At 44.6% G+C, this 27,703-nt stretch overlaps 1 protein-coding gene and 1 long non-coding RNA gene across 6 annotated transcripts in view; one reads left to right on the forward strand and one right to left on the reverse strand.

Moving 5' to 3' along the window:
* The window catches only part of LOC106945059 (nuclear factor 1 B-type), a 98,793-nt gene that overhangs the window by 30,038 nt on the left and 41,052 nt on the right, over nt 1-27,703 (reverse strand). The window lies entirely within an intron of this gene.
* Nucleotides 512-26,854, forward strand: LOC106945060 (uncharacterized). 2 transcript variants are annotated; one of them, XR_001424474.1, is made up of 3 exons: nt 512-6,396; nt 6,494-20,423; nt 20,529-26,854. It is a non-coding gene; the product is annotated as an uncharacterized LOC106945060 (long non-coding RNA). The 2 variants fall into 2 exon arrangements; XR_001424473.1 differs by having other exon boundaries at nt 6,494-26,854.

Consider the following 27,703-nt stretch of genomic DNA (forward strand, 5'->3'; position numbering starts at 1 on the left):
GAGAGAGAGAGAGAGAGAGAGGGGCGGGGAGTTAGTGGTGAGAAGCACAAAAAAACCTTTGATGTAATCTAGAAGTTTGAGTCCTGAAAAAACTCCCCACATTAAATGCATTTTGTCACACTGGAACCACAATCTTGATGTAAAGAAAATCAAGTGTTTAATTTAATCTCAGTATTAATCCAGGCCTGTTGGAGAACACTAGTGAACGCCGATGCTTTTTTTGCTAGCGCAGGGGAGAAGTAGCATTCTAGCTAACGTGACGAAAATCAGAGAAGCAGCGTGAGGGGACCACGGCGACTCTGGAGGAGCTGCAGAGATGAACAGCTCAGGTGTGAGACTGTTGCCTTGCAGAAAGAAGGTCAAGGTTCAAATCCCATGAAGAGAGAGAGAAAAAGAGAGAGAGAAATAAAGAGAGAGAGAGGCAGAGAGAGAGAAACACAAAACCTTCCTGAATGTTTTTGGTCTAATTTCTTAGTACGCTTGAAATTAGACAAAACTAACTCAAGAGAAACTGTTCAGCAAGATATAAAAACTTGTTTTAAGTCAACAATTCCTTAATATTGCTGAAAAAGTGCTACTTCTACTGGAAGATGATTTCACTAATGACATGGGAAAAATATGCTGGTGCAAGTGAAATAATCTGTCATTGAAGCAAAGGACTTTTATTGAGTATGTTTATGACGTAAATGAGCTTCTATGTTGCTGAAAAGTTACTTGTACATAAGTTTTGTCTCGTTTCAAGTGGGCTGAGATATTTCTGCACTGGGAACGAGACAAAAATACTTATTTCTGTAGCAAAAAAAGTCACAAGAAGACTTATCTGTGTGACTCACGTAGGCGTCACAAAAAGTTTTCTTCACACAAAACTATGCGTGGCTCTGAACAGGCAAAATAACGACTGGTGGCGATGAAATGATACGCCAATATACTAAATAGGTTACTTCTGACACAAAAGGTGAGAGTAAAAGATGCTAAATACAAATACACACCACACTTTTAAGATTTGTAAGCACGTGTGATTTTTCTTCCACTGTTTCAGATAAAAAAAACTAAAACTTCACAGATCTTCTCACTTTGAATGAACTCAAGGTGGGAAGCGAAGGTTTTTCCTTCTCTACTGTGCCAGTCGAGAAGAGTCAGCTCTGTTTGAACAGTATTATCATTAATGGAAGAGCAAACTGAGGCGGGAGCGCGGCGTCTGACGCAGGACGGCCCTGGACGCTTCTTTTTCACAGCGGCTGGAGGAGTGAGGGGGGCTTTGGGGGGATTCACAATGTGTTCGGGACCGCTGTGCAAGGTACAAGCAGAGAAGGAAAACAAAACAAAAAAAGGCGAGAGAGGACAGGGAGGGGAGGGGAAACACAAGGAAACATGAGTTGAATTCTTTCCACCGGCTACAGGATTTGCTGCGTCTGACGTCCTTTAGCAGGAAGCAGGGAAATATACGATTCCTCTGTAGTTCCCGGGTCAATTTCGGACAAGTACCAGGATCTTTCTGACGCGGCACGAAAAGTTGTAAAAGTTCAGAATCGGTGACATAAGTCGGCGCGCACAGCGACTCGACCCGAGAGAGAGAGAGGCCTTGACTTCGGACGGAGTGGTGCCAAGCGGTTAATGGCAGCAGCGTCTGAGCGATGATTCAAACTGGCCGGGGCCCACACATGGCCCCCGAGACAGAATGAGAACCAGAAGGGAGATTATCATCTACACCTTCAACATGCGACGGATCTAACATGAGAGAAAGAGAGGGGGGGGGAGAGACGGTGAACTCAGATACCCTCGCCTTTGCAAAAACAGCCGTTTTCCTGTCGCAGCTCCTATGAGCTGCGTTACAGGGAGGAAAAATAAAAAAATAGAAAAAAATGAAAGAGAGAGAGGATGGAGGGGAAAGGAGAGCGGGTTGGTGGGGCGAGGGGGAATCCAAAAAGATTTATTCCTTTCTTGTTCTCTCTTCGTGTCGCTTTCCCGCTCTGTCTTGTTCCCCTGCTCCTAAATTTGACTATTAAACAGCACTGCAAAAACAGAATGTTCTTGGCTGGAGCTCAACAATGACAAAGTGGGGAGGGGAGGAGGACCATACATTAAGAAGAAAAAAAAAAGCTCTATTTTCGTATACTTAGCCTTAGAAACAAATGACTAATCTACAAATTGGAGTCTGAAAACGTACGAGGCTTCAGAAAAGTTAAAGAAGGAATCCGAGTTGGGCATCTTTCTGTCAAAACACATTAAAATCGGGAGGTTTTACACTGTAAAACGTGACTTTTGACCGTCGTTTTCACACCGCGGCATTTCAAATGTTTCAATCAATAGATAATGCCTTTAAAATTAATTATGTTGAGCTTAACCAAACAACTTTAGAATCCCAGGCACTTATTACTAATTAAATACTCCTTGAATAACTTAAAAACAGAAACAATAAAGTAAAAAAATTGCTATCCTAGACTTTATTTTATAGGAATTAATTAATTTCAGTTGGACTTTTTAAAAGTTTTGTCAGTGTGACGTTTTCCTCCTGCAATTACCTGATTTTTAAGCTTATTCTACCAGTAATTTATTTAAATTGTCACATTTCTTTCTTTCCTCTTTTTTTTTTTCTAACAAAATAAAAAAAATAAAAGCAGCAATGTGAATGAGCTAAGAAGCTGCACCCATGAAATTACTGGCAGGGCTCCATTGTAAATCCGGTAAAAATAAAGAGAACTAAATCATCAAATTTACCGAAAGATTAGGCGTCTTTGACACTAAAATCTGCGCAGCATCGCAAATTCTTCAGAGCCAAACAATCTCCGATGTTCTGCATCAGTAAATCGGGAGTCGCTTGCTGCGCGCCGACGTGGTGCGTGAGGAAGCTCCGGTGGGCAAGTGGAGGTTTGTGTGGATTTACTGTCGCACATGTCCATAAAGTGATTGCAGGGAACTCGGTGCGCCCGCCTCTCCTCCCCTCCTCCCCCCCGTCTCTATTCCACTTTCAGAGTCATCCATCAGTCTAGTTACGACTGCCAACTCCGTGCCTCCTCCCCGGGAGCCGCGGAGAGGGAGCGACGCAGGCGGGCGGAGAGAAAAGCGCAGCGGCGAGGTAAAGTAGAAGGTGGGAGACGGGGAGGGGGATGGGGGGGAAACGCTCCGGCTCGGTTCGATCGGATCAGAGTTCTCTGCTTTTTGTTTGCGCTCTTCTCATCTTCTCCTGCTTCTCTGTGAGCCGAACAGGCAGGCATGACAAAAAGAGCAGATGGTCGCAGCAATTAGAGATCGCAGGCGGCATCTTCCAGCATGAGGCCCCGCTGTAGCACCAGGAGAGACCACCTGGATGACTCAAGGTGGGATGCAAGCATATGGCACATCTGCCAGGCCCGCGCCGGAGCGGGGAACACCTCCCCTATCGCATTACATTTTACCTTTGACCCAAGAAGGGCAGCGTCCTGCTCTCTGGGTTTTTTTTTTTTTTTTACCCTCTTGGTGATTGTGATACTTTGTGTTTTTTTTTTGTTGCTAAAAATCAGCTTCCAGTGTCTGGTTTTATCATCTCTGCAGCTTCATTTACACGTCCAGGTCAATGAATTAGATTAAAAGGTTAATTTCTGTCAGGTTGAAAAAGTGAAAGGAGAAATTTGCAAAATGCTCTTTCGGCTCCCTTACAGATTTTCTCCAGGTTTTTGTTGTTTGGTCAAACTGAAAGGCTGCAAATAAAGTCCCCAAGAAAAGCATAAAACACAAAAGATAAGCAACTGTTTATAAATAAATCGTACATTAAAGTAAAGCAGTCAACCAAACCAACCTGCTCTGATGTGAAAACTTAATTACACCCTGCATACAAGAACTGGTGTCAGCCTTCGCAGAAACGACTGACATCATTCGCTGTTTTCATTCGGTGTTAATGAATCTGAGCACGAGCAGCCTGGTGAAAGTCATGCATCTCCATCAAACCTCAGTCCAGACTTTGACTAGACCACTGCAAACCTCTCATGCTTGCTACAACGCAAGTGCACCTAAGCTTGAGATCAAAAAGTTAATTCCTTTATAAAATGAACATAATTCGCGGCTCCGTCAGCAGTGGCAGTAATGTAATCCCATAGCATCACACTGCCACCACCCTGTTTAGCTACAGGCATGAGAATATCCATCTGAAATTCAGTTGGAACAGAAACCTTACAAAATGTCCCACTTTTTCCTTCTTGCTTGGGAAACGCGAGACGAACTTATCGCTCTTTTTTCCACCAGTATTACTTTTAGCCTCGGCGCTCCAACAAATATGCCATTTTTTCAATCTTTGCTGTTGTTGAATCGTGAACTCTGACCTTAACTGAGCCATGTAAGGCGTTCAGCGCTTCAGATGTCGCTCTGCTGCGAGCTCCTGAACGAGCCGATGTAATCTTGCAGTAATTTGGGTTTATTTCCAACCACGGCTTCACGCTTCCTCCACTTGGCTCAGAAATGACTCTGTAGCCCTAAAAGATGTAAAAGATTTTATCCGTTTCTTTATATCAAAGTTACTTTTTGAGCCAAACTGGTTCTGTTTTGGCAAACTACAGATTCTGGTGGGTTTATGCAGCTTTTTTCTACTTAAAATAGAAATAGATTTGTTTTGTATTCACTCGGGTTATCTTACATAAAAATCTGAAACTATCTTTTAGACTACTGACCTAAATGAACTTTTATGATTTATTTCGATGCACCTGTTGTTTGTTTTAAATATAAACTGTATATAACTGCTGAATTTCTTTTTATCTGGTTGCTCATATAAAGTACAGTGTAGAACCGGGTTATTAGGGGCCCGGGCCCCGGCTATCTACATCTAAAAAGGTGTCCTGTGCAGAGGTCCAGCCGATCTGATAGTCTTCAAATAAACAGTAGTGTAACCTGTAAATAAACAGTTGCGGTCGAGGAGCCTCAGCTTTGCCCTGGGAGCTTGGAAAGGCCAGACGCCACACACACACACACACACACACACACACACACACACACACACACCCACGCGCACAGATAGACATACACATTTGCTCTTTTCCAAAAACAACATTTCTTGGCACCCTCCTTCCCCCGCCACTTGTTTAAATAAACAAACCGGTTCACGAAGGAAGGGGAGAAACAGCACAGCGATTGAATCAGATTATCTGCTGTTACTCAGCAATAAAAAAAAAAAAAGAAAAAAAAAAGAGAGAGAGAGAGAGAGAGAGAGAGAGAAGGGGTGCAAAAAAAAAAGCACCAGCAGAAGGGGCTTGTGGGTATTTTTGGATGTGTCCACGAGTTCTTACACCTTCTTGTCCGGTGGGATACTTATCATACCACTGTAACGATTAGGGCAATTAGCGGTAATGGCAACAGAAATCTGGCTCGGCAAGAAAGTTTCTGAGTGCTTATGAGGTTTTCTCCACACCCAAGTGTGTTACTCGCCTGGATTTTATAATCGCTAAAACACTCACACACTCTGGCTCCAAACCTCCCTCCTCCTCAATTTCTGGCACCGAACCCATTCTGTTCCCACTAAGTCGTGGAACACATATGCACACAAACACACACACACACACACAAACGCATGCACGCGTATGAAGAGAGTGTGGGTTAAATTAGCCTCATAGTTTGGGAAACTTTCTCTCCTTCTTCTTGTTATTTTTTTTCCTTTCCTCCTCCTTCTCTGACGGCGGCGGTGCGAGTTTTTGCAGCAAACACTTCTTTGCAGACACGTTCAGAAACAGCGACGCGCGCTCGCTCGCTCGGGCCCCACGCACGCCCTGCAGATGCATACCGCTGTCGACATTTCAGGAGGAGAAGCCTGTCTGGCAGCCATTTTATATGCCGAGCAGGGTTCTGTGCACATGTATAGCGCTCTGGCTGCCAGAGGCGCGGGTCCCGAGCCAAGATGCATTTCAGCAGCCCCGGGGAGGCGGGAGGCGGGGTGAAGGGAGAGAGCGGGGTGGACGACTCCCGGAGAAGCGGGGAGAAAAATATCCACCTAATTATGGAGCGGCTCTGATGCGTAATGTTTCGACAATACATCTGCTCCTGAGTAAATATTTGAGGTGGCCAAACAGACTTTCTCCTCTTCCGGAAAGTTTGACCTTCCTTGGAAACCCGCAGGCGTGAGCGCGTGTGCAGCAGGGCCGCGCCGCGCCGCTCCCTGACTGTACATGTGCTGGTATGTAATGTAATGTAATGTGTGTGTGTGTGTGTGTGTGTGTGTTTGTCTCATGTCCTCTTGTGCTCCTGGTTTCTATCATTCACAGCTTGGAGGATGACCTCACAGCGCTCGGGCCGGCTTCCAGGCAGCCAGCAGAACCTGCTCCCTTCTCCCAGATCCCTCTTTCTTCTCCTCGCTATCTGCCTATCGCTGTCCCCGCGCCTGCAACTGTATCCCGACTCCATTGTATCTTTTTCCCATGCCGACATCTACTATTCAGGGTATCCTATCTGGCGAAAAGCTCAAGCTACATCTTTTTTTTTTTCCTCCTTAATTTTCATCCCCTATCTGCCTTTTTTTTTTTTTTTTTCCTTTAAGGTTTCCATCTGTTTTGGTGACCCACCCTAACCCCCCCTCCTGCTTCCCTCCTTCGTTTGCCGCCTTTATTAAACGACCCCCCGTCCCTCTCTCATTCTATCTCTTTGTCTCTCTATCTCTGTCTTTTCTCCCTCCCTCGCGCTTTGTTGTCTAAACAAAGTGGCCTTTATCAGGATGAGCTGCAACCCAAACAAGCCAAACAAAAGATATGGGCGAGAAAATCTGCCCGCAGAAGAGGGGAGGATCTTATCGTGCCAGCCTTTGTGTGCCAGCCTGCCAACTGGCGATGCCCCCCCCGCCTCCCCCCCGCCGCCGCCAACCCCTCCCCAAATCTCTCACATACACATTAATATGCCAAATTCTGGCATCGCCGCAACGAGCTGGCACCTGACCTGGCCGAAAGGAAAGCGGGGGTGACGGGAAGACGAACTGTTCGACGGAGGGGAGAGGGAAGGGCGCCATCTTTGAGATGGTGCTCTCCCGACGAGCGATAAATCAAGAGCCGAGGAGCAGGATCCGCCGCAGATCCGCCGTTTCCACTTTACGGTAGACAGTCACCGCTCAGGCTTGCGCTGGACCCGGTGCCGAGTTCCAGCTCTCCGTCACCACAGAGCGGGACGGACGCCATCGCTCCTAATCAGACCAGAAGACACGTGGCTACACATGTCGCTACTGGTGAGATAAATAATAAACAAGCCAAACGGACCACAAAAGAGAAAACAGGTTCTTTGGTGTAGAGGAAGACTGTCTCAATTTCTACATCAGTGTTGTGTGAGGGACTGTTGCAGAGTCAAAGATCCACTTCATCCTTGGAAAGGCACCTTTCTACCCGGCAGCGTTTTCTAAGCCTCCGAGTTTTGACAGCATTGAATCATTTCTGGGTTTACAAAAGTCAAGTTATCACAAACGCTTGACTGCAGTCGTTGCTGCTAACGCTAGTAGGCTTAGGGAGCAATCGCTCTTTTATCCTGGGTCATGCACATTTACATTTTTTGCTCCCTAAATAATGAAACACTCCATCTAAAAACTGCACTTTGTGCTAACTTGTGTCGCCTTCGACTTAACGTTTAAATTGGCTTGACGTTCTGAAACACTGAAGTGTGACAAACATGCATAAAAACATGAAATCGGGAAACACTTTTTTTTTTAACGTGATTTTTACAGGATTCGTCTGAGCTGAATTTGGATGGAACTCGATCCATTTGTCCTGATATTTGTTGTAATGTGACGCTACATTAGTAAGACTGAATTTGTCTTACTAACTGAACTTAAATGAAGTCATCTGCAGATCTGTTTATAAACCCCGACTCATCTATCAACATCTCCGGCTGGAGTTTATAATTCCACAACGTCCCGTTCTGAGGCGCTGTTGGAAATCCTGATTAGAGAAACTGAAACAATGACTGAATGGTCTGTAAACTACGCTAATGTGTTATTATTTCTGAACGGTTTTTGACACTAGTGACCTTTGACAGGAAATAGGGTGAGGAAAGAAGAGGAAGACGTGCAGAAAATGGCCCGATTCCAGGAATCGAACCCGGGACAACTGACTGAGCCACCCAGCGCCCAAATATACTGACATTTAAAAAGATCATTTCCCCATCTTCTGTGTCAATATAACTGGTATTCAGCATCTACTTTCACATTTTTTCCAGCCGAACTTGAAAAGTCATTTGTAGCTCTGAGTGGCTCCTGCTTGAAGCGGTGTGTTTAAATCCTGTCCGCAGTGTCGGCAGGAGCTTTACGAACATGACTGGCATTTACAAACTGAACTGATGATAAAAAATCATCGTCATATCCTGTGATTAGACATCACTGTTGATGCAGAAGGTGTTTATGAATCCTGACTGCTGCTTAAAACAGAGCTTATAAGCTCTACTGATGAGCCGGCGACAGATAACTTGATTTGTCGGCTGTGATCCTCTGCAGAAATTCAAAACACAACAGAGGGAGGTTTAAACATTTACCAGAGGAGACGGCGATGACTTGAGGACTCTGAACCTGCGGACACACCGGTTCTTCGCTTTTGATTTTAATAGTACAGTTAGAGACGCGCTTTGTGCCAAAGACAGAAACATCTTCACGTTGAAACTCTCTGCACCGGCAGAAATAAATGGCAGAAATCTTAGTCATCTCCAACTGTGCTTTACACTCTGTGACACCGTAATGATTATCTCATAATTGGAACAAGGGAGGCATTTCTTATTGGCCTTAAAGCGGCAGCTGAAAGCCTCCCTGTCAAATAACCGCTGGCAGGTACAGAAAACCACAAACACGCAGATGAACGTGACAGAAAAAGGAGGGAAAAAAGGTGAGAAGGGGGAAAGTTGAAATGTCTGGGCAAACAATTAAATGTTGCGCTCTTTTTCTGTAAGGCGCACTCAAGACTCGGTGCGTCTGTCAGGGTTTGAAGATGAGGGGAATCAAGTGGGGTCCGGGCCCAGACGGGAACAATGAGGACCCGGCCAGAGTGCTGTGTGCGAGCGCGGTCGATTGTGCGTGACCCAGCTCGCTTGTATCTCTCGGCGTCCATGTTGGTCCCGCCGACAAGAGCACGCTCGGGCCTTCTGCTCCCACAATGTGTCTGTGTGTGTGTGTGTTTGTTTCTAATCGCCGCATACTAATGCGGGCGAAGAGCGGGCCCTCTTTCTTCTTTCCCCCGCCGAGTCGCCGTGTCTTCTCCTCCGTAAACTCTCACGGCAGTGAAAAGAGGCGAGCGTTTTAACTGAGCCAGGAGGACAACAGGCTCCTCATTGAGGTCACCAAGCAGCACGGATGGGGAGGGAGCTCATTCTGCGGCGAGTGGGCCCCGAATTGCACGCTGAATGGCCCGGGAGATCATTAGCCCCACCGGCCCCGGGGACGAGGACTGGGGGGAAAAAAACCTGGCCAGGACAAAGCCGGGAAACCAAGGATGCAGATGAGGGTTAATCCACCCAAATTCAACTTCCCCACCTTTTTTTTTTAAAATCCAGGATGTGAAGTTTACCCACCTCTGAGCAGATGCGCGCATCGTTTGCACCGGCGCTCAAAGGCAGCCTCCATTCATGCAGTCATGCTGCATTTGCGCATTAAAAACGTACACGCGGTGACATACAGAACACGTGTGCGCACACAGAGGCACGCACCGGGCGCCCCGCGGAGAGCCGCCGTGCGCAGGGCAGTCGGCGAGCGGGCTGCAGACAAACCGCAGCGACACGACGCGACACAGTGGCTCATCTGTCCGATGAAAAATGAGCAGGCTGGTCTCCAGTCAGCACACTGCGCCCCCCGCTTAATGTTTCCACCTCCTCCCGCTCCTGCTATGTTTGCCCTTTTCTCACAATGTGGTCTTTCCTTTCGCTTATTTATTACACTCCTTTCTTTTTTCCCCTTTCTGTTCCTGTCACTTTGCTCTCAGCTTGTTGCCCCAACTGGGCGATCTTTCACAAGAACCTGACGACCGTATTAAAGGGGGGGCGATGGGGGTCTCCTTTTATTAATATTATGCCTTCAGTTCTAAAGCTTTATTGTTCAAGCTACTTTAAATTATTGTTTTCCTCACTATGGTTGAATCCCATCGGCTTGTGACTCCAAATAAGACTTTTAAAACCTAACATTGGGCTTTTTTTTTTACATTTTTACAGCCAACGTTTCTCTTTAGCAGGACACAGCAGAGTTAAACTTATATTTTATGCATATTTTTAAAACATATCTAGAATTTCTATCAATAAAATGCAAGTTTATAAAGTTTTATGATTGCAACTTTTAAATTTAATGTTTTTTTGGAATATATCTGAATGGGTGAGTCAGGTTTTTTTTTAGCTTAACTAGGTATACTGTAAATTTTACACATTTTAAAACGCATCTAATCAGAAACAACATAAAAAATCTTACATTTAGATAAAAGCAACCATTGTGCTATTAGCAGAAAACTAATTTGCAGACTCAGCCCTCATTTAGGTTATTTTAAGGCAGCAATAACACTAAACTTAAGCCCAGCAACTTTTCAGATGCTTCTAGTGACTTTTTTCAAAAAAGAAACTAGTCACAACTTTTTTAATATATATTTTTTTGTTACTGGAAACGTTGACGATGAAAGCAACAATAAAACTGCAGCATCTGTCCTGACTGAGCGAGAAGCAAGTGTTGCTGTAAGCCTCCATCGCTTCGTCAGTGCTGCAGCCGGTCTCACACAGACGTCCTGCAGCAAACACTGCAGATAAATCACACGTGAAACGTTTAGAAATGCTATCGATCAATGTGTGCCAAAGTGAGATGGTTTTATACCCAAACGCTGGGCCGAGTGACGAAAATGTCAACAGAGCCGTGTCGTTTTAACCAATAGGAAAATTCATCTGCGACGGTCACCGGTCGACCCACAGATGGCAGCACTGAGACGGTTTAAGACCAAACAATGCAGAGTTAAACCTTTATGACCAAAGTTTCAAATCTCCACCTGGATATTTTTGCTTAATTTAATTGCACGCAGTTCTTTAAATGTCCTGTGAGTAAATATATATTTGCCCATTTATCAACAACACTGGAACTTTCGACATCTACAAACTTATTTTCGCAATATACCGTCTATTAAAAGAGCGCCCGTCAGATTGATTTCACTTCCTGCTATGGCGGCGGTGCAATTACCGTAATATATTTGTAATATATTTGCTGGAAAGCGCAACATGTCCACTTTCAGAAACTGTTGGGATTTTTCAGGTAGCGCAACGTGTGGCAGAATGTCGGTACTGCACATTTGTCTGCGTCATTGTCGACATGTTCAGGAGTTGGAGGGTTTTAAACACATTTACACTTAATAATATCACACAATTTGCATTGAAACATAAAAGTAGTCCTCTTGAGGACCAACTTAGACAGTTCAAATGCAAGAATTTTATATTTAGCTGCCTTTTAAAGTGATAAGAGCATAAAGATGCTGTTTTAATTCTCACCAAAGCTGAGAAGGTGCTTAAAGTGTTGCATTTTCCAGATTTTATGATGATGCCACTTTGTTGGCTTTAAATATTCCTGCTTAGTTTAGAGTGAGATGGGTGAGAAAAAATCTGATCTTTCGAATTTAATGGGCAGCCTTTACATTTACACATGATTTTGTCAAACAAAAGAAGTTAGGATTCATTTTTTTACAATTTGACGCTTAAAATTCAACTTGAAAATTCAACTCAATAACTATAACTTGATTGCAAACAAAACAAAGACCACTGACAGTTTTGGTGCGATTTGAGGAAGAACATTTTATAGAAACAGAAAAGCAGAGGTCCGCAAATGGAACCCTGTGGTACACCTAATCTGCAGTTTTGAAAGGTTGATCCGACGCCGTCAACTTTAAATCATCGTACTCAGGGCTAAACAGATGCTGTGAGAAATTTAACTTTTAATTTAATTTTATAAAATCTATCTAAATCCTCCAGTAATTCCCTGGTTTTGAATGTAATAACTGCGTGCACGCGTTAATCCGTCTTTACGTTTTCCAGGAGTAAGCGACTGAAGTGTGGTCCCACCATTCACACGTTCAGTCGGCGTCTTGTCTGGCCCGTGAGAAAAAAAGAGGAACTTTGCATCTGTGTTGAAACAAAAGCCCCATCAACAGCCAGACTTGCATCTTTTTTTTTTCCTCTCTCTCTCTCTCTCTCTCTCTCTCTTTTTTTTCAGTGTGCACCAAACAAACAATTAGCTTTGTTGCAGTGTAATTGACTGGCAGGACCGGCTGGCATTTACATTCGCCCGCTGTTGCCACCCTGCCATTCGGCGGGCCTGGATGAAAGGGAATAAGGTCCGTACGAGGGTGCGAGGTTGGCCACGTCTCTCTTACTTCCAAGCTTTTTTTTTTTCTCCCCTGGTGGCAAACTTCCAAGCAGGAGCATTTCTTTTTTTTTTTTAAAGGAAGGAGGGAAGGGCGGGTGGAGTGAGGATGAGACTATGGATTTAATTATGCATGCGTGTTTTCCCATTCATTGTAGCGGTGGGAAGGAGCGACGGCGAGGGGTGGTTGAAGGGGTGCAGGGGGGGCAGACCAATGACATTCCGTCGTTGTAGTCCTCCTCCTACACACAAACACACACATACAGGCAGCAGTCTGGGAGCGAGCCGCTATAGGCTAATGAGGTGACACTCACCGTCTGGAGACCAGCCAAAACAGTCCATTAACTCCTAGCCAGTAGTTAAGAGGAGAAGAAGGAGAAAGGTGGAGGAGGGGAGGGGAGGGGACAAGAGGAGGCAGATGAGGGAGTGGGCAAATGGGTGAGGTAGGTGGCTAGATGAAGGTGGGAGGAGTTTATGGGGGGGTCTGGAGTCTCAGGATGTGAGAGTGGGGGGTATTCCTGCAGTTTTGTAGTTGTGAATGAATCAGTGGGGTGGCTGAAACAAGGGAGTGGGCTTTGCACGAGCGTTCACTGCTGGCGATTATGCTCTGAGGAGATTTGTGTGTGGGTAGCAACGAATGAGAGAGGACGGCGGAGAGAGATCCAAGCCCACCCCCTTGTCCCGCCCCGTCCCGTTTCCCCCACCAACCACCCGCCCAGTCAGCTAGACAGACCTTTGACAGAGGAGCTCTGTGATTCGCCTCTTTCATCTTCAGAGAAACCCCCCTGTCCAGTCGGATAATTATGAGACAAATGCACCGGACCCCTGCTGCTTGAGTGGCAATGGGCATTGGAGGCCAGAAACACAGAGAGAGGGTTCAAACCTGCACGTCTCGACTGGTCTGGAGGGAGGGGGGGACAGGAGGAATGAGGGATGGCGAGGAGAGAGGAGGGGGATATCTGGGGTCTGGGAATTTCCCTGCTCTCCCAGGAGAGAAAAGTTGGTCCGTAGATCATAGATCAGGGGCAAACCGGTGGCGATGCTAACAAGGACAGCAGGACTTTCACTGAATACTTTCACGCTGCCTCTTTGGATACACAATGCATGAAATAAATATGGTTTACAAACAACCAGTTCCATGCAAAAGTATTAAACCATCCAGACTTTCTTGGACTCTTTCTGGTCTTTTAAAACAGGGAATTGCCTTATTTTGGCTAAAACACAATTTTAGGTCTATTAAGCTGCTCTTTTATTAAATATTACCCCAAATAAACTGGAGCAAATTGTGAATTTGTGAGTGAAATGGGTAACATAGAGCCTAAAAATCCAGTTTAAAAGCCTGTTGCTTAGCTGCCTGGTATGTGCAGAAACACCACAGATTCATCCCTTTGGTTTAGGAGACGTGTTGAGTATAAACTGACAGATCAGTCAAACTTCCAACAAACAGCAAGAGAGTGAAAAAAGAAGCCAAAGTCCAGAGAAGACCTTTAGAAAACCTACGATCTGAACTGCTTTAAAAGACAAGAGATTCAAGACCTTTCAAAGCAAAATATCAAAATCTTGGGGATGCCTCAAGACTGTTGCACCGCAATGAGTCTTTAATACGTAAAACAACATATTAGTAACTATTTAAGTTGGAATGAACTCAGGCCCAGAAAGGTGTTCAGTGTGTTTAACTGTGCTTTGCTTGGCACTGATAAGGAGGAACGTTTAGCCGAGGCTGCTTTATCTACCACTTTATCTCACACCAGTCACAAGTCCCGATAGCTTTCAACAAGCATGTCTGCAGAAACGCAACTGTAGATCATTTGAAATTATACTGAAAATCAATGATGGCGATCCATTTAGTCGCTTTACGTCCTCAATTCCTGGGGGGGCTCTGATGTCTGGTCTAACTGTGAAAAGGGTGAAAGGTTGGGTACAACAATCGGCAGATTGTCGATGCAAAACACGGTTAAAAAAGTGCAACTTTTTGGGGGGGAACAAACACCATGTGTAAAAGATTCAACCTCAGGACCTTCTTGCTGAAAGGCAACAGCACCAACACACCACCAGCATGCAGCCTGCATCCTGCAGTTGAATAAACACTGAACTAAGAACAGTGGAAAGACAGGTTGTTAGTAGCTTTCACTTATAGCCGCAGACGAAAATCCCTTTAGATTATGGGCCAAGTTCAAAGACAAGGTCTCATAGCTTGTGCTTGCGTCACACTGGAGCTGATCAACCTCCGCCTGTGATGTGTCACTGATTGTCAGAGCTCACGACTGTGTCAAGCCTCAGCCAAGAGGACTTCCCACTGGCCACGACCGACCGGGCGCTCCCACTCAGGGCAAAAAAAAAAAAAAAATGGCTCTCCTCCAGCTGGGCTTCAGGCCACCGAGGATCCCTGCCACCCATCGCCGCTGTTTGCGCTCTCAGAGCCGTGCCAAGCGAGCGGCAGCAGCAGCAGCGCAACGCACACAAACACACACGCCCACGCACACCTTTAAGCTTGGCTACATGGAAGGAATTATGCGATCGTAGAACGCCACCACATCTAAGACCAAATCTTGGCTCGAAACAGACAAAGAAAACAAAGCGTGCACTCATTCGGACAATTTTACTGGCACTGTTTCTCTGGAACGGGATATAGACTCGAGAAGGAGGTGGAGGGGTGTGTGTGTGTGTGTGTGTGTGTGTGTGTGTGTGCGTTTGTGGGGGGGAATCAACCACAGAGTTTAATGTGTCATTACAAGCATAAAAACAGACTACTGACGTTGCCAACAGATGTCGAGCCAGTTTATTTTTGCCATTACAACTCCAGTAGGGAATGAAGCAGCAGGTGCAAATGGTGCTTTCTTCTTTACTATCCATGCTCCTGTGCTGCTGTATCATCATTTCTTCTCATTTAGTACGCAAACATGCATCAAGCTGGGTATCAAATTTCAATGCGTTTACTGCGGACTTTATTCTGCCAAGAACCGAAAGCGGGATATGAACTTTCGATCAGATTGTTCAGATTAAAACGCAATCTCATTTACTTGGGGGTAAGAAAGCTGGTCTTATAGTACCTAATAATGTCCACATTTCCCCCCCCCCCAACTCCTTACCTGGAAGGGTCCAGTAATGATGGAAAGCTGTGCTAACTCCTGAGGCTGTAAGCTGTTCAGCTGGTTGGTGGTTTAAAAGCCGGCTGCATGCCGCATGGCTAGTAAAACCCCTCCTTTCCTGTTAATGAGCCTGGAGACAGGGCTTTCAGAGGCCCCCGTCGGAGCTGGCCCAAATCAAAGCATTCGAGGGGAGAGAGGCTGTGGGGCAGGAGGGTTCATTCGGGGGGAGAGTGGAGCCTGGTGGTGTCTCCGCTGGCACAAGACCCCCGAATGAAGTTTTTTTTTTTTTTTTTTTGCTCTTTAAGGCAAACTAAAAGAGCGATTTCATGAAAACATCTGGAGTCCATGCACCAGGTAGATGCTTATTTGGTGAGTCTGATGCCAGTCGGTAATAAAACGGTGCCGTCAAGCAGATTCTAACGTAACCCGAGACGGGCCGGTGGCGCCGTGCCTGTCACAAGGTCACGCCACTGGCAGTCCTCCAAAGACAGCAGAGCTCCTTCTTTCCTTGTGGATCCTCTGACTGACTGGAGACATCCTGGCAACAGCAACAAAGGTGTACAGTCAACAGACTGCGTCTTTCAGCAAAACATCCCTCGCTGCAAAAGGAAAGTGCACTCGCTTTTAGTTTGAAGGTTGTAATCAACTAAAACGCTAGCCATGTGGAAGCAGAGCCGATGTACAGACAGTCAAAACAGGAGCGTCATTACAAAAGCCAACCATTGTAAGTTTATTTAAGCCACGACTTTAACGCAGATGTCGAACTTTATCCAATTGAAAGTTTACAAAACTGTCTGGTAAATTAGTGCTTTAGAAATTAGGGGAAGCTAAGTGCGCTAAACTTTTCCAAAGTTAGAGCACTCTAAAATGCCAAATGAAAAATCAGCTCCGCTACAAGCACATTAGCAGATTAGCAGGAGTGTGCCAACCGCTGCATTTCGTATATTAGTAAATACCAGAAATGATCTGGTCTTTAAAAGTTTCCTCAACTGCCCTCAAGTGCACAAAAGCACACAGCAGAATCCGCGCTACCATTACTTCATCCAAAATGGAAAAAACTAAGATGATTTAACATCTTACATAATTCTTGATGTCGGCTCAGTCAACTCGTTGAACTCAATGGCTTCAAGACATTCATGTTCTGTTGCTGCCAAACCAGCCCTGATCATCATTCCTCCACTGCTGTAGCAGACAGGTGCTATGAAGTGTTAGTGCTGACATGCTGTGTTATGTTCTTTTTTTTTTGTTTGTTCAGGCAGAACAGCTCATCTGTTCAAAGAACATTGTTCTAGTAGTCTTTATGCAAATTTGACTTCTAGAGAAAAGAGGCAACATTTCTAAACAAGTAATTCTTGTCCAGCCTTTTTCTAAGTACACTGTTATGAACTTTGAGATTTAACAAGCTAAGCAAGATGCTAAAAGTCTGAATCTGAGCGTGTGGGGGCTTTTGCTTGGTCTAACCTTATGACATCTACTTCTGAGAAGATTCAACACCATCTTAAATGTCGACCTTCCAACTATTTGGAAACTCCTACAAGACGCGGAGCTGATGTCTTTCCAGCTTGGCATTGTGTTATAGCGCACCAGCAAGCTTTGACCTGACTCAAGATGCTCACGTCTAAACTGGGGAAACTATATCCCACATTCATGGCAAATAAATAAATAAATTAAAAAAAGACGCAGACAACAAATCCACAAATCCTTTCTCTGCTACCAGGGCTTGCTGGGGGAAGTAACAACATGTGGTTTGGCTGCACAGCGCCAGCTTGCAGTGGGAAGAAGAGAGGCGCTAAATTAATTTCACATTTTGTTGTTTGGGAGTCATAAACAATGGCATCCACAGAGCAGGCCACTGAACGGTTTGAAAACATTACATCAGCAGCTTATTGCAGCCAGTTTAATGCCGCCGTCAAGGTGTTTCCACACAATGTGTTTAAAACAGTGCCACAGCATTATGTCAAAGGGAGATTATGTAGGGGAGGAAAAAAGTACATTCAAATTTGGTTAACAAAGGTAGCCATTCATAAGAACTTCTGACATTGCACAATGTTCAAAAGTGAAACTGTAATGAGAGGAGTGCAGAAGGCAAGAAGATATGCCTGGTGGCTTTCCAGCCAACAATTTAAATGTGTTTGGTTTTGACTTTATTATTTTTTTTTCTGGGTGGTTGCCAAAAGACTTTAGGATGATGATCAACCCTTGCCAGGCAGGATTGCGTTCATGTCCATGCACCTTGCATTTTGCATATTTTATTTATTTATTTTTTGTTGTTGGCCTGATAATGCTCAGATGAGAAGGGTTCTCTGTCCTAAATCTCGCTGCTCTGTTGCTGCTGCAGCTTTTTTCCCACGCGGCTCCCGAACTATAATCTCTTGAAATATTTGCACAGATGACGGCAGCGCTCGGCTGTTTTGACACAGAGCCGCTTGAGCGAAGCCCAGCAGTCACTTTTTCCATCGGTTCGGGAACAGGAATTCCCCTCATGCCGCTTTTCCTTGCAACAACCCCCACACCCCAATAAGCCTTCCTCCACTTCCTCGGTATGCTAAGATTTGTCCACTCGGGGACGCATCGTGGGGGATTTCACACCCGCCCTGCAGCCATCCTCCAACAATCAGAGAGCGTTGCTTTCACTTTATCGGAGATGCCAAGAGTTCACCCATGGAGATCAGGGGCTATGGGGGGTTGGGGTGGGAGAGAGTGGGCGGGCTGCAGGATAGCTGAGGTAGTTCCTGTTCTGCCTTGGTTCAGCTCAGGAAGGCGAGCAGAGCCGACAGGAACGCTCTGTTTATGTTTCATGTTTCTGGGAGGATCATCTCTGAGCTTAAAGGAACAAATTCATGGAAAAGCTGCCCCCGTCTGAATTCCCTCTCACCCCCCAGGGATACTGGTTCAGCTGCATAAAAATATCCCACTGACCGTCTGCACAAACATCAATGTACCGCATGTCGATACTAGAACCCCCTGAAACGGCAAACGCTGCTGCACGTCTGCAGGCGAGTCTCTCAGCCAGCTCTGCACATGCAGGATGCTCAAGTTTCGGCAGATTCTTCTTCGAAAAGGAGCTCTGGCTCAATCAGACTGGACAGAAAGCAACTGTAAATTTTAACGCTAGTTTTTGTTTTTCACAGGTTCCTAATTGGATTGAGGTCTAGACTTTGACTGGACCACTGTAACCCAAATATAATTTGATCTGTTGTAGCTCTGGCTGTATGTTTCCAGGACTTACAAAGGTCCAGGGTCAAGAAAAAGGCAGCTATCATCTCTGCAGAAAAAACTTGTTTTTTATTTATTTATTTGCCTTTTATACATTTTTGTATGTCTTCATTGACAGCAGAAGTGAACTTAAGTCAAATTCCTTGATTGTGTGCAAAAACTTCTGATATTTACGGTGGTTTTCCAGCTGCTCTTACGGCTTCTAGCAGATTTTCCTCCAGGATTGTCCCGTACTTGGCTCCATCCATCTGCGCATCAACTCAGCTAAGGAGAAACATCCCTACAGCGTGACGCTGCCACCAACGTTTTCCAGTTTTTCACTGTTTTCCACATTTTATCACTTTAAGCAACTCATATTCTTTGCTACATGCCATGTGAAAAACCTCTTTTTTTTTTAAATTTTTTTTGCCAACAACAGCTTTCTACCTGAGCAGTGGATCTCTGCAGCTCATCCAGAGTTATCAAGAACCTTTTGGCTGCTTTTAATTAATCCTCTCCATCCCTGTTCTTTCAATTTAGGGTGAACAGCCGCTTCTTAATAGTGGCTCTATTAGATGTTCCAAGTCTGGGATATTATTTTATGACTTAATTCTGCATTAAATTTCTCTACACCTTCATCTCCAGTCTGTCTAACGTGTTCCTCAGTCTTCATGATTCTGTTTGTTCTCTAAAGTTCTGTAGAAAACCTCTCAGAGTAGCTGAATAAGATTAAATTTCACACATGGGAACTATTTATTTATTAGGTGACTACAGAAGGCAAGCTGTACTGGATTTTATTTAGGAATATTAGAGTAAAGGGTATTTAACACTTGCTATTCGTAATAAATTTTGAAAACCCAAGTTTTGTTCCCGGTCCACTTTATGCTAGTATGTGTTTATCTAGCACATAAAATCATCCCATGAAAGTACACTGACATTAGTGGCTGCAGAGCAAAAAAGTGTGGAAGAGTTCAAGAGGTGTGAAAACCTTCTGCCTTCGTTCGTAGAAACAAACGGCCTCGTGGGGGGGAAAAAAAAAAAAAACGGACCTGTAGTTAAAGGATCTCTGAGATTTCAAATCGTAATTGCACAGAATTTGATGCGCAATCTGTTTAAAGGTCATAAAAATAATCTTCTCGTCCTCGCCAGACTGTTGCATCATGGGAACTGGAAGGAACATCAAAGGGCCACCACTGGAGCAAACTCCAGTAATCCCCCTCCTGGCAAGCATCTACATATATACATGCATCCTTGCCAAACTTTTTTTTTTTTTTCCTCTCTCTCTCTCTCTGAATGTGCGTGTGCTTGTAGAAAACACTATCTCCTCGCTGACACTGACAGTCGCAGCTCTCGCAGAGGTTGGCAGCGCCTGCAGGAACACTTCCCGTTCTGTGGCGCAGGGCTTGGTCCAAGCCACTTGAACTTGGCAGGGCTCACCTGGAACAGCCTGCCCGTAGGATTGCCGCAGACTCTTCACCCCAAAACACCCCCACACACACGCACGCACACACACACACACACACTCCAACTCCAAATCGTCAGCCAAGACAGGCATACATGCGTGCAGGCCTTCCTGTAAACTCCAACAGCTGATGTCAGCCACTCCTCCTTAAAAAAACTGGCTGCAACTGACTCTCAGGTATTTACCGAGGGAGAAGGAAGCGATTTATTTATATCTGCGCGTTCCGGTTGAGCTGGTTTGGCTCGCTCGTGCTCAGTTTGTGCTTTTTAATTAAAAAAGACATCACTGTCGAGCATTTAGTGCAATGCAGTTTACAGTGTTTTTAGCATTTCAGGTCAGCACATTCAGCCCAGGAGCTGAACAAAGGGTTGATTGTGCGTACAAGGTAAGTTTTTTTTTTTTTTTTTTTTTTTATCAATCGAGGGGGAATTACACAGATCGTATGACACCATATGGAAATCTTTTTACACATAATGTATTTCCTTTGCAGGCGCTCTGAAAGGCGAGGCCTACAGGGAGTCCTCTTTAGGAGGGAAAACGCTTGTATGTATGGCGAGGAGGAAGGGAGGGAGGGGGGGGGAGAGCGAGTGAGTTAGTGGCGGGGGGTCGGGGGGTTTAGAGAGGGCGGTCCGAGCATGCTCAGCGAAAATATGCCTCATGCACTCGTTGAACTCAGGGGGCCTGAGCAGGCTTCTCTCAAGGTTACAGGAGAGGCCTGTGTGAAGAGAGGAGCGGGAGGACGGAGGCATGCAGCTGCAGCTGCAGCTGCAGCGGCGGCGGCAGCAGCAGCCCACGTGCAACAGGGTCACCACTGGATGCTGCAATAATTAATAACACGCAGCAGAACGTTTTATATCTAATCCATTAAGCCGGTTTCAGCAGGCTCAAATAACAGGAGCAGCATGCGATCACCTTTGACTCCCGGTTTCCTTCCCTCCTCGGAGGCGCTCGGGCCGCATATCCGCTACCGCGCCTCCACACCCCCCTAACCCGTTCCACCCACCCCCACTGCTCCCCGCCACACAAAGGTAGGAAGCCGGCCGCCAGAGCTCACCGCATCCAGACCCGAACACTAAATCACCTCTCGGTTTATCCGCCGCCATTTACACCCGTATCGCCAGAGGAAATGATAAAGACAACAAGGCCCCAGTAAACACATCAGACGATGTGGAGGACGTGAGGCTGTTAGCTGATTGAACGATACGCAGCCAGAGGACTCTCCCGGCAACGCCGCGTGCGCTCTTTTCTCTACATTGTCTTAAGTTACAGCCAGGAACTTGGATGTATTTTAGCAGCATTTTATTTGACAGACCAACATAAAGTTGTCTGTAGTTGTTTAATCAGATGAAACATTGACAAGTAACTCTCAAGATTTCTTTGCAAATAAAAATTTGAAAAGTGTGGCGTGCATTTGTCAGACTCTTTAGCCTCCAGATCTTCTGCAGTTTGAAACTTTTGCTAATTAGTCCAAGTGAAGTCAGAATCGGACGTCGACTTTTCAAGTTTTGCCACAAGCACTCATTTGGATTATGGTGTAGACTTTGACTAGACCACTCTGACACATTAGTACACTTTGTCTGAACTGATGGTGTGTTTGGGTTCCACCACACCTTTTCGTTCCCTACATTGTTTTCTTCTTGCTGTCAGCAGATTCTCACGCCTGAGCCGAGGATCTCTGCAGCTCCTCCATAGCTGCCCCACACCTACAGTGCTTCTCTTTCTGATGCTCCCTTGAACAGCCGTGTCTTGGAGTCGGTGCTAACGCCAATAAAATGCATTGCAGTTTGTTGTTGCAACACGACTGTGATGATTTACTTGCAGTGTGCATACTTCTGCAGGACAATGTGCATCTCTGCAAGCACACAGAGTCTTTCTATTGTTGAGTTTGTGCCAGAGGTGTTGAGTCATAAAGCCCAGACCTTTTAGAGGCGTGCGCTTTTTATCTGCAAACAGGACAGAAGCCAAACCCTGGCTGTTATCATGGCCTCTCTGTGGATCTCATCAGATCAGCAGCTGTCATGCTAAACCGCCACTTCAGAGCCAAGACGGCAGAAAAGAATCAAACACTCTAACGGCTAAAACAACAATCAGGATTGTGCTTCAAACAGGGGTCAAAGGGCAACAGGTAGTAAACACTAGACATAATGAACTGGTCACTCTGCCTTTGCTCTTGAATTGGCAGGTCATTAGCGCCTCGTAAAACAGAACAACTGCTCTGCTTTTCAGCAACTCAGGCCTGCTTTTAGACAAATAACCTCGAGATGTGATTTAACGCCGCGGATTGAAGGAAACTGGTTTGCCGTTGTTAAAACATCTTGGTTAATTTCCAGAGGAGCGCCAGACGAAGCGCCTTCGCCGGTTACAAAAGCGGTTCCCCGAGTGGCCAAGCTTCAGAGTGCAACTTTCCGCTTTTACACCATCGGAGGCGCTTTCGTAAACAAGAGGAGGCGGGGAAAAAATACCGCCGCATCCGACACAATAAAAGAGCAGCATCAAAGCAGCTATAGAGGAGAATCAATCGGAGCATTAGACGCCGCTTGGGGTTGTCAACGTGATGGCTTAGATGGAGCTGGAGAACATCTCAGTGGATGTAAAGCGGGCAAACAAATTAAGAGGGATGAGCTCCAGCTTGGTGGATTACTTTTAGCTTCTTGGAGCTCAATAACAGGCCACGAGTCTGTCAAAGCTGCGTGGATCTGTGGCTTAAAAAAAAAAAAAAACAACAACAGTCAGAATAGAAAACGAACTGGCTCAACCTGACAGAGCACATCTTTTTAAAGAGGACATCAGTTCCCGTAGTGATTGTTTGAGCCCTTTACCCTTTTATTTTTTGTTTGTTTGTTTAGTTGGTTATGCATCCCAACTATGAGCCTCCTTCCAGTAAACGCTCTGCAGTGGTTCACATGCCTGCCTAGCTGTAAATACCAAAGATATTTCACCCCATCCATCAGACACTTTGCTCTATTTCTACAGTTTGCAGATGAAAGTCGAGTGTAGGGGACGTTGTTATGGTGACCTGGCCTCCTTTAAAAATGGACATTTTTGGGCGCTGCATTGAGAAAAAAAAAAAAAAAGAATTAAAATGCTACCCGCAGCGTTTTATTGTCAGACTTTAACTAGTGATACACAACTCCATTAACCGGTTCTGACCGGTGACAGGTCAAGTCATGAGCACTCTTCATTAAATACACCAACGCTAGAAACTTCCACTTGTCTCATGCCTGAAAATGCATCAATATAAAACCTTTTCTTGAATGCACATTGTTTCAAATTAAATGAAAATTAGACAGATTAGAAAGTAAATTGGTTTTCTGTTGGACTCAAAACTACTGCGGCTATTCAAGAAACTGCACCATTTTTTGTAATTTTTATTTTTATTTGTTTGGCTAAACTAAGACTAAGACAGATACACAAATATCTTTAGTCAAAAAATCTGGACTGGCTGGTTTGTTGGGTAACTTTAGCGCCCGAATAAAACAACATCTAATCAGTAAAGGAGAATAACATCTGGTTTGATGCACTGTTTGTTGTTATTGTTGGCCTTCTTTAAAAAGTAAGGAAAATATATTATACTTCACTACTTATAAACTGACTGTCACCATTTTTCCGCTAGCAGAACATCTAGTTTGATGTATTCTAGAGTAGTACCTAAAGTATTGTTTTAATGTTGCTTAAACATCTGAACTCTGACAAAAACACTTTGTGTCGTTTACTTAAAAGTTATCAGGTGATTTCAGCTTTGTATCATTTCATACTTTTACAGTTTTGTCATTCCTGACTTTTTTTCACAAACAGAGCCAACTGCCTTCATACGTCTGACCTTTGATGTAATTTTTTTTTATTTTATCTTTAGAGGTCATTTTAAAAATATCCATTAAATTCTTAGTAAAAAACAATTACAACTATTCTACTCAAATGTATGTTTCTTTAGAATCAAAAACAAATTGCATTGTATGCTGATGACTATCTGGTGTTGACAAATTTATTTACAGAGCTCCAATAAAAACACAGTGTGTTGGTTTAAATGAAAGGTATTAGTAAGTAGTCCAAACTCTTTACCATTTCTGTCATTTTATAACAGATGCTTTTGGGGTAAAAAAGACAAATCTTACATTAAATTGGAGCCACTTCAATTTAAGTGACAGCTGAGGATTCGCACAGAAAATATTTACCACCAATTGGTTAATGAGAGTTGTTTTGGTTTGACAAGGGATCATCACTTCCCATCTTTCATAAGGGTTTGCTAATAGAAATTAGCATTAGCGTTAGCAGAAACTGCATTTATGATTAGTGCCTTATGGTTAATGCAAGTAACTTTTTATTTAAAAAAACCAACACTAATACCAAAAGTCATATATCAAACCAAATACTGACAGAAACATATGTTTTACTTAAAACTTTTATTATTATTGCTTTGATTTATTGACAAGGAAAGATAACTCAGCAAAATAAAAGAATATTTCAAAATAGACATTTTTTGTGTGTAACTATTTTGAAAAAGCAAATACAGCTCGCACTGTTGATTATTAGAAGGGTAACCATAAAATATCTTTTGCCCGACCTTCATTGTGAAAGCACAAATCGTAAGGATCGAGGTGCAGACCACACCGAGGGTGGATGAGCAACCAGGGATTCTCGTCTTGACCTTTTGTTCACACCGGGCACCGCAGTGGAAACATTTCAAAAGCATTTTTAGTTTCAGGAGTTGAACTTCGCTGCTGACTGCAGGGACTTTTCCAGGAGCGAGTCCTGAGAGCCCGGAGCCCAAGAAGCTCTGCAACGTGAGACGATGCAAGGGTATTATTAGACCGACGCAATTTGCCTGTGACACATTTACTGCGAAGGACCTCAAGAGTGATAACACACACAAACCGCAGTCTGCTGAGTAGAGTGAGAGCAATACTCTTAGCCACGGGAGAGTCGGGCCAATTAATGCCAAGGAGTCCTCCGAGCGCAGCCCCTCAGTATAATCCTACAACCAAATTTATGGGGAGCGTCGATGCAGGGTTCGTTAATCACATTTCATATCAGAAATAGTCACTCCCACTGCTTAGCGTTAACGTTTCGCAAATGACAAAGCCGAGCAAGAATGTCTCTCACACAAGCAGTGACTTTATGAGAAAAGACTCATAAATACAGCTCTGCAAGGTTACTAAAAGACGGAAGAAAACATGACGGCCTTAGAGTTACGGCAACTAATATCACTTAGATCCAAGTCCTCAAGAATATCTCGCTCAGCGAGTCAAACTGGCACTTGAGACATGAAAGGGCAGCTGCGACGTTTGGTTTACATTATATCTTAGTGGTTTCCACATTGTGGCCAGGGGATAAGCATCAGGAGAGGTTTATCTCTGTCACAGAGCTCTATGGAATATGTAAACACTACGCGTAATCAGTGGCTAAAGTGAAATAAAGTGCAAGGGGAAGGGAGGCGGTGTGGGAAAGTCAAGTAGGAATAAGCCACCATCTTACTCTTGAAAGTAAATAAAACATGAGAAACTGGAGACAAAGCTGCAGGACCTCTAAGAGGGTTTAAAGCAGGAACATTTTAAAAGTACAAAATTCAATATCAGCAAGTAACGTTCAGGATCTTATCCGATCTGATCTGCTTCTTGGCTTCACCCCGACGATGTGCCTTTGTCCTCGTCACCCACCCTGTGAGGCGGCGGCTGCGGCGCTTCTTTTCTCTCCCCGTTTTTGTAGAACACCACCCAATTGTTTTCGACGAAGAGCCTCTCTACCCATCCAGAGCCCAAGTTTTTAATATGGTGTCCAAGCAAAAGTGATTAAACATCGCAGAGCACAAACAATGCTGGCCCTTAAATCTGTATGAACCCTCTTTCACCAGAGCGAATGAAAGAGCTCTCTGTCTGCAGCAGCAGATGACAGACGCGCGCTTGAAGATAAGTCTTCTCCGCGGGCCCTTATCCGGGGAAACACCCGCCGCCCGACCAAATAAAGAAATAAACACCCGACAACAGCGCCGAGCCCCACCTTTAAGGCAGCGAGACGAGAAAGCGACCCCCTTTTTGTTACACGAACCGCATTGAGATCATACTAAAAACCAGAGGCATTAGCTTGTTCCAAGTGAATCGCTGTGGAGGAAAATTCAGAACAGATGACAAATATACAGTAAAACCTGGACGCACATGTACATGTGTACAAAAACAGGCAACTGATCACTATTAAAACCAACCAGCTGTCTGAAGCATGAGAACTTCTGAAAGGGGGGGGGAAAAAAAGCATATTTTCTATAAATCGTCACGTGTGGCACATAAATTACCGACAATCACAATGCATCATGTGTGAGGCATGTAAAACAATAACCCGAACTAATGCAATAGATGCATTTGGTTCCTGCTAACAGGAAAACTGGAAAGTGAAGCAGCAAATCTGGGCTGAAAGGATGATTGTTTTTACTTTAACGCAAGTAGCTCGATATTAATCAAGGTTTGAAATGCATTCTTCATTTAAAAAGTCGACACTTTTCTACACTCAAAATCCATTATTTCTTCTTCTTGAAAAGCAAGACTAACATTTAAATACATGTTTATGGCTGATATTTCTGCACTTCTCAGGCTTTAAATATGGTTGGATGAACGGACGTAGGGACGGATCGATGCATAGATGGATGGTCCGGTTGAAACCACTCACACTATATTTTAAAGGACGCATTAAAGGTACATTTTACGCTTTTCAATGTTTTTGCAGACTGTGTTTATTTCCAAACTGGTGCATTATGTTCGAGGGTTACTGTCTCTTTAAGAGATTCTGATTTTTTTTTTTTATCTAGTCAGGGAGGAGTCTCTGGCTAAAGTTGGTTGTTGTTGTGGTTCAACCAGTAAATAAATTTCACACTTCTGGCGAAGTCAAAAGAGACAGCGATCTCGTCTGTTCACATTTAGAAATATATTGAGACAATTTAATTGCAAAAAGCAGAACAGAAAAAGTGATGAAATGCTTCTATTCAGATCTTGAAATGATCTGAATCAAATTTTGTAATTTTTAAGGGTTTTTAAAGACTTGAGAATGTCAGAACCTTGTATTACTGACAGCGCCGTTTCTCTGACGGCAGGAAAAATACATAGAAAAAAATCCCACAATTTTTCTATTTTGCACTCTCTAAATCCTTCATGGCCAAACGGCGTTCTCTGAATTATCACAGCATCCATAAAACTGAAGGCTCTCCTCGGCCATAACCAGATGCACATGGAAACGCGATAACAAATTGGAAACGGTGAGTCGTCGCCGAGCGTCATCGCAGAGAGGTCGTGACAGGGAGGGGTCGTCGAAATGACAAGTAGACCTAAATCGTCTGCAGCCTGCTGCAGTCAACAAGTCAGCTTGAGCACAACCATCTGACGGGGGGGCTTTTCTTCTAACCTCTCCTCTCCTCTCCTCTCCTCTCCTCTCCTCTCCTCTCCTCCGAAAGCTCAGTCAAAACTGTCTCTTTCTGCTGCTGTTACTGGTTCCTGCTTTCAATTTCACAAGTAATGGCTTCAGCGTTTTCTGGTCTGCAGACACATGTGGTCCCGTGCAGAGAGCCCACTCCGCAGAGACCGTTAGGCAGACAAATGCAGCCTCGGGGGCCTGTCGCAGTTATGAGCGGACATATACGGGACTTATTATTACTCTTAAGAGAATTAGGCTCCGTCAGGCCACCGC

Source organism: Poecilia latipinna, unplaced genomic scaffold, assembly GCF_001443285.1.
Source record: "Poecilia latipinna isolate Pla-1442-1.1 unplaced genomic scaffold, P_latipinna-1.0 Scaffold126, whole genome shotgun sequence".
NCBI lineage: Eukaryota > Metazoa > Chordata > Actinopteri > Cyprinodontiformes > Poeciliidae > Poecilia > Poecilia latipinna.